This window comes from Gossypium arboreum, chromosome 13 (assembly GCF_025698485.1).
Source record: "Gossypium arboreum isolate Shixiya-1 chromosome 13, ASM2569848v2, whole genome shotgun sequence".
NCBI lineage: Eukaryota > Viridiplantae > Streptophyta > Magnoliopsida > Malvales > Malvaceae > Gossypium > Gossypium arboreum.
Genome location: NC_069082.1, coordinates 35,897,039 through 35,912,058, shown reverse-complemented (window position 1 = coordinate 35,912,058; position 15,020 = coordinate 35,897,039). Strand labels below are relative to the sequence as shown.

Genomic DNA, 15,020 nt, shown 5'->3' with positions numbered 1-15,020 from the left:
AATTTCTTGTCATACCTTTCGGGTTAACTAATGTTCCTGCCATTTTTATGGACTTGATGAATTGAATATTCAAATCATATTTAGATAGATTTGTTGTTGTATTCATTGATGATATTCTGATTTATTCACAAGATGAATCTGAGCATACCGAGCACTTGAAAATTGTGTTACAAACTCTACGTGATAAGTAGTTATTCTCAAAGTTTAGTAAATGTGAGTTCTGGCTCAAAGAGGTTGGATTTTTAGGACACATTGTTTCTACTGATGGTATTAGAGTTGATCCGAGCAAGCTTTATACTATTGTTGATTGAAAACCTCCGAGAAACGTATCTAAAGTCTGTAGTTTTCTATGCTTAACGGGCTATTACCGAAGATTTGTGAAAGGAATTTCAATGATTGCAACACCAATGACACGACGGTTACAAAAAGATGTAAAGTTTGAATAGTTAGAAAAATGTTAGTATAGTTTTGAACAATTGAAAGTGTTGTTAGCCGAAGCACCAGTTTTGGCTCAACCGGAATCGGGAAAAGAATATGTGATTTATAGCGATGCATCATTAAATGGTTTGGGATGTGTTCTAATGCAAGAAGGAAAAGTTATAGCTTATGCTTCTTGATATTTGAAACCGCACGAAAAGAACTATCCGATGCAAGATTTAGAGTTTGCTGCAACTGTGTTCGCATTGAAGATTTGGCGACACTATTTATACGGTGAGAAAAGCCACATTTATACGAATCATGAAAGCTTGAAATATCTAATGTCACAAAACTATTTGAACTTGTGATAATGAAGATGGCTTAAGTTATTGAAAGATTATGACTTTGTGATTGATTATCACCTAGGAAAAGCTAATGTAGTTACTTATGCCTTGAGCAGAAAATCATTGTTTGCGTTACGAGCAATGAACACCCAGTTGATGATACGTGATGATAGCTCTATTTTAGCTGAATTAAGAGCTAAACCAGTATTTCTTCAACAAATTTATGAAGCTTAGAAAGATGATCGTGAACTACAAGCTAAGCGAATTTAATTTGAGTCTAATTCTGATTCATAATTTCATATTGGAACTGATGATTGTTTAATGTTCCGAAATAGAATTTGTGTACTGAAAAATATAAAGCTTATTCAGAAAACCCTGCATGAAGCACACAATAGTTGTTTTTCTATTCATCCGGGTAGTACCAGGATGTATAACGATCTGAAACAGCTGTACTGGTGGTCGGGTATGAAACGGGATATATCAGAGTTTGTATCGAAATGTCTAATTTGTCAACAAGTAAAAGCTAAACATCAAGTACCATCTGGTTTACTGCAACCTGTAATGATTCCTGAGTGGAAATGGGATAGAGTTTCAATGGATTTCGTGTCGGGATTGCCCTTAACTCTGAAAAAGAAAGATGCTAACTAGGTTGTCGTTGATCGACTAACAAAATTTACTCATTTTATACCGGTACGTACGGGCTACTCACTTGATAGATTAGTAGAATTGTACATTTCTGAGATTGTTTGATTACACGGTGTGCCAATATCCATTATTTCTGAAAGATTCGAGATTTACGTCGCGATTCTGGAAGAAATTGAAAGAGGCTCTGGGAACAAAGTTGAATTTCAGTACTGCTTTTCATCCTCAGACTGATGGTCAGACTGAGAGAGTTATTCAAATTCTTAAAGATATGTTGAGATGTATTTTAGAGTTTGAAGGCAGTTGGGAAAAATATTTACAGTTGATTGAATTGGTGTACAACAACAATTTCCAAACGAGTATAAAGATGGCACCATACGAAGTTTTATATGGCTAAAAATGTACTGAATTGAGTGAAAAAAAGGTTCACGGGGTTGAAGTAATTAGAGAAACTAAAGAAAAAGTGAAAATGATTCGAGATAGTTTAAAATGAGCTTTAGATCGAAGAAATCCTATACGAATTTGAAACATAGAGAAATTGAATTTCAAGTCAGAGATAGAGTGTTTTTAAAAGTATCACCATGGAAAAAGGTTCTTTGATTAGACGTAAAGGAAAGTTGAGTTTGCATTTTATCGGGCTGTATGAGATTACTGAAAGAATAAGTCCTGTAACGTATCGGCTAGCTTTACCATCAGAACTTGAAAATATCCATAATGTTTTTCACGTTTCTATTCTACGTCGCTACAAATCCGATCCGTCACATGTGATCTCGTCAATGGATGTTGAAATACAAGTTGATTTTACTTATAACGAAGAACCGATTAGAATTCTGGCTCGTGAGATCAAAGAGTTGAGAAATAAACGTATAGCTGTAGTAAAGGTTCTTTGGCATAAACATGGGATCGAGAAAGCTACGTGGCAACCCAAGGAAGCTATGTGAAAACAGTTTGGCATAAACATGGGATCAAGGAAGCAACGTGGCAACCCGACGAAGCTATATGAAAATAGTACCCTAACCTTTTCACCGGGAAGATTTTTAGGGACGAAAATTCCTAAAGGGGGAGTTGTAACAGCTCGTTTTTAGGTTAATTCAGAATAGTGGTTTCGGGACCACAAATTTGAAGTCAAAATATTCATTTTATTATTTTAATAAGGCCTACAGCATGATAGATTAATTATGTGAAAGTTTTGTAAAGAAATTTTACCGCTTAAATACTTAATTCGGTAAAAAGGACTAAATTGCGTAAAGCATAAAACTTGTGTTCCACAAGCTAAAAGTGTCAAATAGCTATAGAACATTAAATTAAAGGTCCTTAAGTGATAAGTAGGTCATTTCTGGTTAGTGGATGATGATAGCATCGGAAATGGTGTAGTTTTAAAAAAAATTTTAAGGTTAATTTAGTAAATTGGTAAATAAGGTTAATTATAATAAAACAAAAACAATTTGGTATTCATATTTATCACCTTGAACTGATTGGAGAAGAAAAAAATAAAGCTTGGAGAGCTTTTAGGGTTCGGTCACTTGGTCGCTTAATTGGTAAGTGGTTTTTGCTCGATTTTTAATAATTTTTACGTTTTTTAGATCATTGCTTCGTAATCTAGCAAGCTTGTACCTTAATTTTTGAATTTGTTCATGATTTTGTAAACTGCCATTGTTGAATACTTGAGTTCTTTGATGTTTAATGATAGATTATGGAAGCTTTATGATAGTTAAACTAGTTTTGTAAAGTGATTTTTGACAAAAATGTAAAATAGGGATTTAATTGTGAAATTGTAAAATTTGGTGGTTAAAAGTGTGAAATAATGAAATAAATAGGCTGCTCGAAGTCTCTATGAAATTCGGCTATCATGGGTTATGGCCTAATTGTGTAATTTTGCAATTTTATGTGTTAAGGACTAAATTGCAAAGTAGTCAAAAGTTTAGGGCTAAATTTATAATTTAGCCAAAATGAATGCTTTAGGCTAAACTGAATTGAATGAAAGTTTGAATGAGTTAATTTGATATTACATAGATCAAGATAAGCAAATACCAGAACTAGATCAGGGAAATAGAAAGGTTGGCGAATAGATGATAGTTTTCATCCGAGCAACTCAAGATAAGTTCATATAATTAGAATTGAACTTTTCTATACTTGTAATTATTGAAACGAATATGTATAATTGAAATACTTGAAGTATTAATTCCTTATTGATATAATGTATTTGTTATTGAGCCCTGTTTGAACTGTATAGATTCATTGGATACGAGTGACATGTTATTAGGATTACCGTTTTGGTCGAGCTCCTGCATTTGTTATGGACTCACCACAGCTCGTATGAGCTTACCGATATATCAGCTCAAAAGAGCTTACTATTTTTAGCTCATTGGAGTGTACCATTTTAGCTCGATAGAGCTTACCGTTTTAGCTCATTACAGCTTGCTGTTCATCAGCTCAGGAGGAGCTTACCGATCATGGCTCGAAAGAGCATAAATGATAATGAATTGATGGATTGTTGATGATGTTCACTCGAGTATCCTTTGAAGTTCTAACAAGTTCAACGGGCATAAATACTGTTTATATGGATAAGTTACGGGTTATAAATGTTATATATAATATGTGACTTTGGAATGATACAAAGTATTGTATAAATGGATGGTTTCATGTATTTGTAAAATGACTAACATGTGATGTATAGTTGTGATTAGGTATTACTTAATCAAATTATTGGCAATTTTAATGTTGCTTTGATTATGTATAAATGGTAACTTTAATTCTGAATTATACGGGCCTACTAAGCTATAAAGCTTACTCTGTTTCTTTTTTTATGTTTTTTTTATAGAGGCTCATTAGCTCGCTCGTTATGGACAAGTCGGAGTTGCACATCACGCTATCCAATTTCCTATCGGTACTTTTGTTCTTATGGATATATGTAAATATAACATGTATAGACTAGTTTGAAAGATGTTAGTTATGTTACTTGATATTATGACTTTGGCATATTTTTGTGTATAATTAAGCCATGTGATTTGGCTGATTTTCGTACTATGTTTTGGTTGAATTAAGTGTTCAATTATGGTATGTTTTGACAAGGAAGGATGGAATGAAATTATGCAAGTGAAGTCTTGATATGTTGATGTTAGATGAATGGGTTATACATGTTGTTGGATAGGTATTTGGATATATAAATGGTAAGTTTTGATATGGCTTATAATGTGTAATCAAACGATTATTTTGGTTTCCTAATAAGCTGTAAAAATGTAGTCAATTATGCTTGAGAATACTTGTGTATATAGGGTGTCAAATGGCTTTGCAAATAGCCTATTTTTGTCCACACAAGCAGGGACATGGGCGTGTGTCTCAGCCGTGTGTTACAAACAGTCATGCTGCACGGCTATGTGTCCCCTGGTGTGAAAATGAAATTGAAGTCAGTATGCTCTACACGGCCTCACACACGAGCATGTGACCGGCCGTGTAGTATCAGTCAATATACCCCCTAAATGGCACTCGGCCTAGCACACAGGTGTGTGACTTGGCTATGTTGCATAAGTCAATACCCTAAAGTTTTGGCACGGCCTGATACACAGATGTGTGTAGCCATTTCGAAGGGCACACGGGCTAGACACACGGGCGTGTGGTTGTCTGTGTGACCCAAGTCAGTATCCTCTCCAATTTTTACACAGTCTGGCACACGAGCGTGTCCTTCGTCGTGTGATACAAGTCAATATGTATGCCCTATTTTCATTCGGTCTAAGACACAGGTGTGTCTGCTAGCCATGTAAGGCACACGGCCTGTTCACACAGGCGTGTGACACCTAAAATATTGAAATTTTCCTAAGTTGCTAAAATTTTTAATATGTTACAATATAGTCTCGAATGTATGTTTAAAGCTTTGTATGCGCGATTTAATTACATATGGAATATGAATGAATGATATGGACTGAAATAAGGTGTTATTTGATTTATGATTGTTCTGAGTTGAATTACATGTCCATTAATGCCTTTTAACCTATTCCGGTGACGGTTACGGGTTAGAGATGTTACATATCACATGGGGTCCTAGTAACTTGTCACTCATATCCTATTCTATTCCTAAGGTTCAAATAGGATTTTCTCTCTCTTATCGAAACTTGTTGAATGTGTTCATCAAATCAGTTATACAATCAATACAATATTAAGGCATTAAAAATATAATCATAATATCGCATTATTTACATATGAAATTACTTCGGTACAAAATATGGCTAATTAATTCGATTTAGTCTACAACCTTGTTCTTTCCCCGGTCTAGGTCTGGACTCCGTTTTTCTTGATCTATAATAGGAAATTTAGCTCATTTGATTACCACATTGTTCCAATAAGTCCAAAAACCATATTTTGGTAAAATTACAGTTTTACTCCTAAACTTTCACATATTTACAAATTAGTCTTTAGGCTCATAAAATGAGATGTACTCATTTTCTTTGTTACCCAAGCCTAGCTGACCCACACACATGCTCATATTACCCACATTTTTCATAAAATCAGATTTTTACTACACATTTTATAACTTTTACAAATAGGACCTTTTTAGGTGTTTTCATGAAAAATCACTTAGTAAAAGTTGTTTATCACATATTAAACTTTTATAATCTACCATGAAACATAAAAATACATGCATTTAACACATGGTTCAAACCCTATACATCATCCTTAGGTCAAATAAATGGTTGAAATGGCTGGATCGGCTGATAACAACTTCAAAAATGTAAAGAACATTAAAAACAGGGCTAGGATGCACTTACTATCAAGCTTGAAAAGTGAAGAAACCATAGTTATGGCTCCTTATAAATTTTGGCACTTGATGGAGAAGATGGACAAGATTTTTACTTCATTTTCCCTTTTAATTCTTTTATTAACCAACTGACCAAAATGTCCTTTTTACTAAACTTTCAAATTTTACCTATTCATGCCCATTTTAGTCCATAAAAATAGAAATTTTTCAAATTGCTATTTAAGGACCTCTAATTAACAATCCATAGCAATTTCATGCTTAAAGCTTCTAAAATCACATATTTTGCAACTTTTGCAATTTAATCCTAAAAATCAAATTGGACACTCTATCAACAAAACATCTTAACAAAACTTTCATACAATCATGCAAACATATCATAAACCTCAACACATTCATAGAATAATTATTTCTACTTTGGATTTGTGATCATCGAAACCACTATTCTGACTAGGCCCAAAATCAAGATGTTACATCTACTTTATAAGTCAAGGTTTTGAATCCGATTTAGTAAGAAGGTAACGAAGATCAGAGATGTCTGTATATACAATAACTTTAAACAATATTAAATAAGGTCTAAATTTATCAAATGGAAGGAATTGCCGAATATCGAAAATTCGTCCATAAATACCTCTATAATGTCTTCCACGAATTCATTAAAGATGACTAACATGCATCACTGAAAAGTATTAAAGGCATTACATAATCCAAAAGGAATTCTTCAGTAAGCAAACGTACCATGTGGACTTGTAAATGTCTTCTTTTCTTGATCTTTGGGAGCTATCAAGGTTTGAAAGTAACCAGAAAGTCCATCTAGAAAGAGGTAGTACATGTGACCAGACAACCTCTCCAACATTTGATCCATGAACGGAAAAGGAAAATGGTCTTTCCTTGAAGCATTGTTTAACTGCTTGTAGTTAATATAGACTCTTCATCTTGTTACTATTCTTGTTGGAATCAACTTATTTTTCTTATTAGCCATAACTATCATCCTCCTTTATTAGGAACAACCTGCACATGACTCACCAAGTACTATCATATATAGGATAAATAACTTCTGCATGTAGAAGTTTAATTACCTCAGCCTTGACAATTTCCTTCATGTAGGGATTTAATCTCCTTTGTGCTTGTACACATGACTTATACTCGTTTTCTATTAAGATATTGTGGATGCAAAAAAGAAGGATTAATCCTTCTAACATTAGAAATTTTATAGGCTATAGCTCTTTTGTGTTCCTTCAGCTCTTACAGTAACTCATCATTCTCATTTGACTTTAAGTTTGAAGCAGTAATCAATGGCATGTAGAATTATTTCCAACAAATGCATTCTCCAAATGATTCGGTAATTGCTTCAACTCTAGTTTGGGAGGTTCTTCAATAGAAGGTTTCAACTTCAGTTCTTTACTTACGTCAATGGTCTCAAACTCTTTCTATCTCAGTGGAGACTCATTAGCATCTAGATCAATCCTTATTTCGCTTGTCATAGAATTATCTCCATTGACCTCCTCACCTTGAATAATACACAGTTCCAATGTGTCCCTATGAACAATTTCCTACAATTAATCTTGAATTGCATGATCAATAGAACCAATAAAATAATAGAATTATCTTATTCACTAAAAACTCGTATGGCATCATATATTTGAAAAGCGATCTCATCACCACCTACCCTAAGCACAAGTTTATGAGGCCACCAAAGAGAAATGTTGAGTATTAAGTCCTAATCGGCCACCAACATATCAAGGTAGAGCTTGGGCTTCCACCTATTTAGACATGTAATCAGCTGCTACTAAGATGTATTTATTCCCAAATGAACTGGGGAATGGGCCCATGAAATCGATACCCCAAACGTCAAATATTTCACATGAAAGCATATAGTTTTGAGGCATTTCATCACGTTTAGATATGTTACCTGTCCGTTGGCATTTGTCACATAAAGTAATGTACATGTTAGCATCTTTGAATAACTACAGCCAATAAAAACCTAATTCAAGTATTTCTTAGTTCCACAATAGTGTCCTCTGGTTGGCCCTGAGTGGCAATGTTCCAATATTTTTTATGTTTCTAATCTTGTAACGCATCTTCTAATGACTTTATCTGCACATCTATGAAACAGAAAGGGGTCATCCCAAAAGTAGTTTTTCACATCATTAAAGAATTGCTTCTTCTGCTGGTGTGTTAACCCTTTTGGGATAATGTTAGCGGCTAAAAAATTTGCGATGTTTGTAAACCAAGGTACCTGAGAGTCAGATATAGCGAAAAATTATTCTTCAAGGAACGAATCATTTATTTCAACTTCATCTAGTTCTCTGGTATTCGAGTTCTCAAGCCTAGACAGATGATCAGCCGCGAGATTTTCAGCTCCTTTCTTATCCTGAATTTCCAAGTCGAATTCCTGCAATAGGAGAATCCATCGAATGAGTCGAGGTTTTGCATCAGTTTTAGTTAAAAGTAGCGAAAGGCGGAATGGTCAGTGTAAACGACAAATTTAGACAATATGAGATATGATCGAAATTTATTAAATGCAAAAACCACAGCTAGCAACTCTTTTTTTGTAGTAGAATAATTTTCTTGTGCAACTGTCAGAGTTTTGCTAGCATAATAGATAGGTTGAAAATGCTTGTCTCTCCGTTATCCCAGTATTACACCTACTGCAAAGTCACTCGCATTACACATTAATTCAAATAGTCAATTCCAATCAGGTGCAATTATAATTGGAGCATTAATTAATTTATCCTTTAGTATTGAATGCTTCTAAGCATTCTTGATTGAAATTAAAAGGTATATCTTTTTCTAGCAATTTAGTCAAAGGCTTAGCTATTTTAGAAAAATCCTTAATAAATCTTCTATAAAAACCAGCATGTTTTAAAAAGCTTCTAATAGCCTTAACCGAACTAGGAGGGGGTAATTTTTCGATTGTTTCTATTTTAGATTTCTCCACCTCAATCCCTTTACTAGAAATTTTATGCCCTAATACAACACCTTCTTGAACCATGAAGTGACATTTCTCCCAGTTAAGCACAAGGTTCATTTCCTCACATCTTATTAAGACTCGTTTTAAAATTTTAAGGCAAAGATGGAAAGAGTTACCGAATACTGAGAAATCATCTATAAATACTTCCATGATATCTTCTATGAGTTCGTCAAAGAGGGCCATCATACAGCGCTGAAAAGTGGCAAGAGCATTACATAATCCAAAAGGCATTCTACGATAAGCGGACGTACCATATGGGCATGTGAATGTCGTCTTTTCTTGATCTTTAAGAGCTATTGGGATTTGGAAGTAACTAGATACATGTGCCCGGATAATCTTTCCAATATTTGGTTAATGAATGGCAAGGGGGAGTGATCTTTTCTTGTGGCATCATTCAGTTTCTTGTAGTCAATGCAAACTCTCCATCCTGTGACTGTCCTTGCTGGGATTAATTCATTCTTCTCGTTGGTCACAACCGTCATGCCTCCTTTCTCAGGGACAACCTGTACTAAACTTACCCAAGAACTGTCAGAAATAGGATAAATAATTCCAGCATCTAGAATTTTGATTACCTCAGCTTTTACAACTTCCTTCATGTTGGGGTTCAGTCGTCTTTAAGTTTACACACACGGTTTGTATTCATCTTCCATCAAAATTTTGTGGGTACAAAAAGAAGGGCTGATTCCTTTAATGTCAAAAATTTTCCAAGCTATGGCCTTTTTATGTTCTTTTAATACTTGGATTAATTCCTCTTTCTCCTGGGTTGCAAGTTAGAAGCAATGATAACTGGTAATGTAGAATTATTTCCAAGGAATGCGTATTCGAAGTGGTTTGGTAATTGTTTAAGTTCCAGTTTAGGAGGCTCTTCAATAGAGGGTTTTTGCTTAAGTTCTTCGTTTATCTTAATTCCCTCATATTCTAATTGTCTTGAAGAATGCTCATTAGGTTCATCATCTGTCTCGTCTTCTTGAGCTAGATATAGTTCTGTCATGTTCTTCTGTAAAGTTTGCTGAAAAGTGTCTTGAGTAGTATGATCAATAGAGTCAATAAAATAACATGAGTCATCTTGTTCCCTAGAAAACTTCATAGCATCATAAGTTTTAAAGATAATCTCCTCTTCACTACTCTAAGTACCAATTTACCGTCACCCACATCGATTACAGCTCTAGCAGTGGCGAAAAATGAGCGCCCTAAAATTGAGGGCACTTCCACATCTTCATCCATGTCAAGCACAACAAAGTCAACAGGAAATATGAATTTATCTACTTTCAAAAGTACGTCTTCTATAATGCCCCTAGGATATTTAACAGATCTATCGGCTAATTGAATATTCATCCTAATAGGGTTAGGTTCCCCAAGACCAAGTTGCTTCCAAATTTTATATGGCATCAAATTAATGCTAGCGCCTAAATCAGCTAGTGCTTTCTCAACATTCAGACTACCAATTAAGCAAGGGATAGTAAAACTCCCTGGATCCTTCAGTTTGGTTAGCAGCTTGTTTTGGAGTATGGCTGAGCACTCCTCGTTGAGTTCTACTGTAGATAAGTCCTAGAATTTCCTTTTATTTGTTAGAAGCTCTTTCAAAAATTTTGCGTATGTAGGCATCTGCTAGATGGCTTCAACAAAAGGAAAGTTTGTGACAACCCTGATTTGACCCTAGTCGGAATGTGGTTTCAGGACCACAAAACCGAGTCATAAAAATTTATTTTTTTATTTAATTGCATATATTTTATATGCTTAATGACTGAATTAATATGTTTGAAAATTTGGTATTTTAATTTTGTCTTTTGGACGTAAAATTATCTAAAAAGGACTTGTTTGAGAACTTTAAAAAAGTGGTAGGTAAATGTCCAAGGGATTAATTTGTTGAATTACTAAAAGGGTGGATTTGCATGTCTATTTTACCTTTTTAAATTATGGGTATGGTAATGGGGTTGGCATACAATAATTATATGCTTTTTATAATAATAGATTATATAATTGAAATATGTTATAAAATAAAATAAATTATAATATATTAAGTGGGGGTGATAAAAACAAGGAAATAGAGTGTTTCTCTTCCATCCTTATTGCTGAAAACATAAGGGAAAGAAGAAGGAAAATGTCAAGGGCATTCGGTCATCTTAAGGGTTAATTAAGGTAGGATTTTATGTTATTTTTATTAAATTTTATGAAAATTGAGTTAGTAGTCAAGCTCTTATTATAACCCATATGTGAATTTTTTTTTAATTGGTGACAAAATGTGCATTCGGTTATAATGGATAAATGCTAAGAAGATAGTGTTTTTATGTTTTGGATAGAAATTTTAAAAATGTGAAAATGAGCTAGCTAAATAGATATTGGTGAACTTAAATGAAGGTATGAACAAATGTGGAGCTTTTGATAGTTTTTAGAAGTATTCGGTCAGGGTGGTTATGTGTTGAAACTTTGTGTTAAATGACAAAGTGATGTGCAATTGTTATTTTGATAGTGATAATGCCGAAAGTGAAAAGATTGTTAAGGAATTATGGTTTAAATGTTTAGTGAAGATGATATTCGGCTTGTTAGTATGTGAATAAATTATTTAAAGTATAAACTTTATATGTATGCTAAAAATTTATATGCATTCGGCCTTGAGACATTAGATAAACTTTAGTTGAAGATTCAATGTCTTGAACAACGATGGTTACAAGATGAAATGGAAATTATTAAATTTATATATATATATATGTGAGTAATTAGCAAGGAGTGGTTACCGTATGTACATATATATAAATATAGGTGTTTTATTGAAATATTGATTGGGTTATGGATAGTAATGTGGTCTTAGGTGAACAATAGCCGAATGGCTTAAAAGCCTAAGGTGAAAAAAATCAAATTTTAGCCGTGTGATTCTCATGATATGAAATCATTAATATTATGGGATATAACTAACTAGCAATGTAATTAAATTAGTTAATTTATTTATTTTAGCTCAAGAACCCAAAGGAGGGGAATCAAGCAAGGGCAAAGTAAAGAATATGGAGTAGCCGATTGCAACCGTTTCATCTAAAATGATGTAAGTCTATAAGCAATTAAACTTGGTTATTTTATACATAATTGGTGTATGCATATCGTGAAAGAATTACTCTCGTTTATGTATTCTTTTGATTGAAAGGCATGTGACCAATTATACTTAGTTAATTGAATAAATCACTTGTTTAAACGAAATGATTTTGGCACTATGTGTGCGAATTTGAATGGCACTATGTGTGCGAATTTGTATGGCACTATGTGTGCAGATTTGTATGGCACTATGTGTGTGGATTGGAATGTCAATATGTATGTGAATTACTAAGGCACTATGTGTGCTGGTTAACATGGTACTATGGATATGAATTTCCTTGCTTGAGCACTACGTGCGCGAAATTGGTTGTTGATAAAATAAATGCAGGAACTGAATAGAGGGCAAAACTATTGTCCGAATAGGAAATTGGGGACATGAAAATTTAGACATAGGTACATGAATACATCTATTTCATCGTTGTTAAGTATTACAGGAAGGAATTAAGGTATTCGGTTATATGATACCTTGAGTTAACAGTAGGACTTGACTAGTTGTTGAATTGATAACTTCGATAATCTATTAACCCTTCTAGATTCTAGATCGACATATTCAGCTAATTATTTGTATTATATGGCTTATGACTTACTAGTTGAAAACTCATTTGGTGTGTTCACTTGTCTCTTATTTAGATTTCTTTTCGATCCGCTCCATACTCGGGACCATCTTCGAAGTCATCACACTTGCCAGCAACGTTTTGGTACCCCTTCTTAGTTAATCCTAAGTTAACATTATGGCATGTATAGGATAATATTTTGGGAGACTTTGTTGTTTTGATAGCATTGTACATAAAGGCCAGGAGAAAATGGCTTAACTTACATGCTTAAACTCGATTTTGTTGGATTATGATTAAGCTCTTTGTGGTTAATTGGCAATGTGTTATGGTGGAGTGGTATATATATTTTTTTATGAATATCAAATTTGTTCAATGTCTTGAATGTATGAAGTGGATTGATTCGATTTTTGCTTTGCATATTGAATGGATTATTTGAATTTTGATTATTGTATAGGTTAATGAGTTATATGTGATATGGCATTGAAAGTAGTTTTGTTATAACCGAACATGTATATGTTTATTTTAACATGTTCACGGCTTGATATGGGTAATTCATGTTTTTGAATACATATATATAGATATTGACTTATAAAGTTTATATTTTTTAATATTATACTAGATTGTGTCAAAGTTACAATTGGCTATGTGATATTAATAATAGTTTGATTTAAAAGTTAGTCCAAGTGTGTGCATGTATTAATGTTAAAAAAAAAAGATATTTAGTTCAAGTAATACCTTGTAACCCCAATCTGGCGACTGATACGGGTTAGAGGTGTTACGAAGTTGATATGTAATTGCTTAAAAATTTCAAGAAACTTACCGAATTGTGCATCAATGCTGTCTTTTTTCGATTTTGCTGGGTATGGAACTGGAGGTTTATATTCCTTCAGCACTAGTTTGTCACTTTTTCGGGTTTTTCTTCCCCCCTTTCGCTTACCACGGCTTCTTGTGTTAGCTTCTTTTCAGTTTTCACTAACACTTTCCCACTCCTTAGTGTAACTGCTTTCACATGCTCTTTAGATTTGGTGCTACTAAGTAAACTTCCTAGTGGTCTTTCTGAAATCAGTTTGGATAGCTGGCCTATCTGAGTTTCGAGCCCTTGGATTGATGCTTGTTGATTCTTAAGTGCTGTCTCAATATTCTGGAAATGAGTTTCTGACACCGATATAAACTTTGAGAGCATCTCTTCAAGGTTCAGCTTCTTTTCCTGTTGGTGGGGTGGTTGTTGGTAGCCTGGAGGTGGTTGTGGTCTTTGATTTCCTTGACCGCCCCACGAGAAATTGGGGCGGTTCCTCCAACCTGCATTGTAAGTATTACTATATGGATTGTTTTGAGGACGAGGATTATTACCCATGTAATTTAATTGCTCGTTATCCATGTTGTGGCCATAAGGTTGGTATTCCGAATGGCTTATTCCACCTCCACTTGCTTCGCACTGCATTACTGGGTGAATCTGTGAAGAACTAAGGAAACCATCAATTTTCTTATTCAAGAGTTCTACCTGATTAGAGAGCATGGTGACTGAATCAACATTATAAACACCGGTTGTTTTCGTTGGCTTTGTCCTCATGACTTGCCACTAATAGTTATTTAGTGACATCTCCTCCATGAACTCATAAGCATCTTTAGGTGTTTTATTATTGATGGTTCCGCCAGTAGCTGCGTCAACCATTTGTAGAGTCGAAGAATTCAGATCATTATGGAATGTTTGAACCTGAAGCCAAAGCTGTAACCCATGGTGAGGGCACCTTCTCAGTAAGTCCTTGTATCTCTCTCATGCATCGTAGAGTGTTTCTAAATCCATCTGCACAAAAGAAGAGATATCACTACGTAATTTAGCCGTTTTAGCCGGCGGAAAATATTTTAGTAAAAAATTTTCAGTCATTTATTCCCAAGTAGTAATTGACCCTCGTGGTAACAAGTTCAACCACTGTTTAGCTTTGTTCCTTACAGAAAAAGGGAATAACCGAAGACGAATAGCATCATCAGAAACGCCATTAATTTTAAATGTATCGCATAGTTCCAAAAAGTTTGCTAAGTGGGCGTTTGGATCCTCATCCTGCAAACCATCAAACTGAGCAAATTGCTGTATCATTTGAATAATGTTAGGTTTTAGTTCAAAATTATTTGCAGCTACAGTAGGTCTAACTATGCTCGATTCAGTTCCTGTTAAAGAAGGTTTAGCATAATCATACATAGTGCGTGGAGCAGGATTTTGATTAACCACAATTGCAGGAGGCAGCTGATTGTTTTGA

The 15,020-nt window shown here is 34.2% G+C and overlaps 1 non-coding gene across 1 annotated transcript; it reads left to right on the top strand.

Annotated features, from left to right (window-relative positions):
- Positions 1-14,495: 14,495 nt before the first annotated feature.
- Positions 14,496-14,602, top strand: LOC128287684 (small nucleolar RNA R71). Its single transcript, XR_008278384.1, has one exon. It is a non-coding gene; the product is annotated as a small nucleolar RNA R71 (small nucleolar RNA).
- The last annotated feature ends 418 nt before the right edge of the window (positions 14,603-15,020 follow it).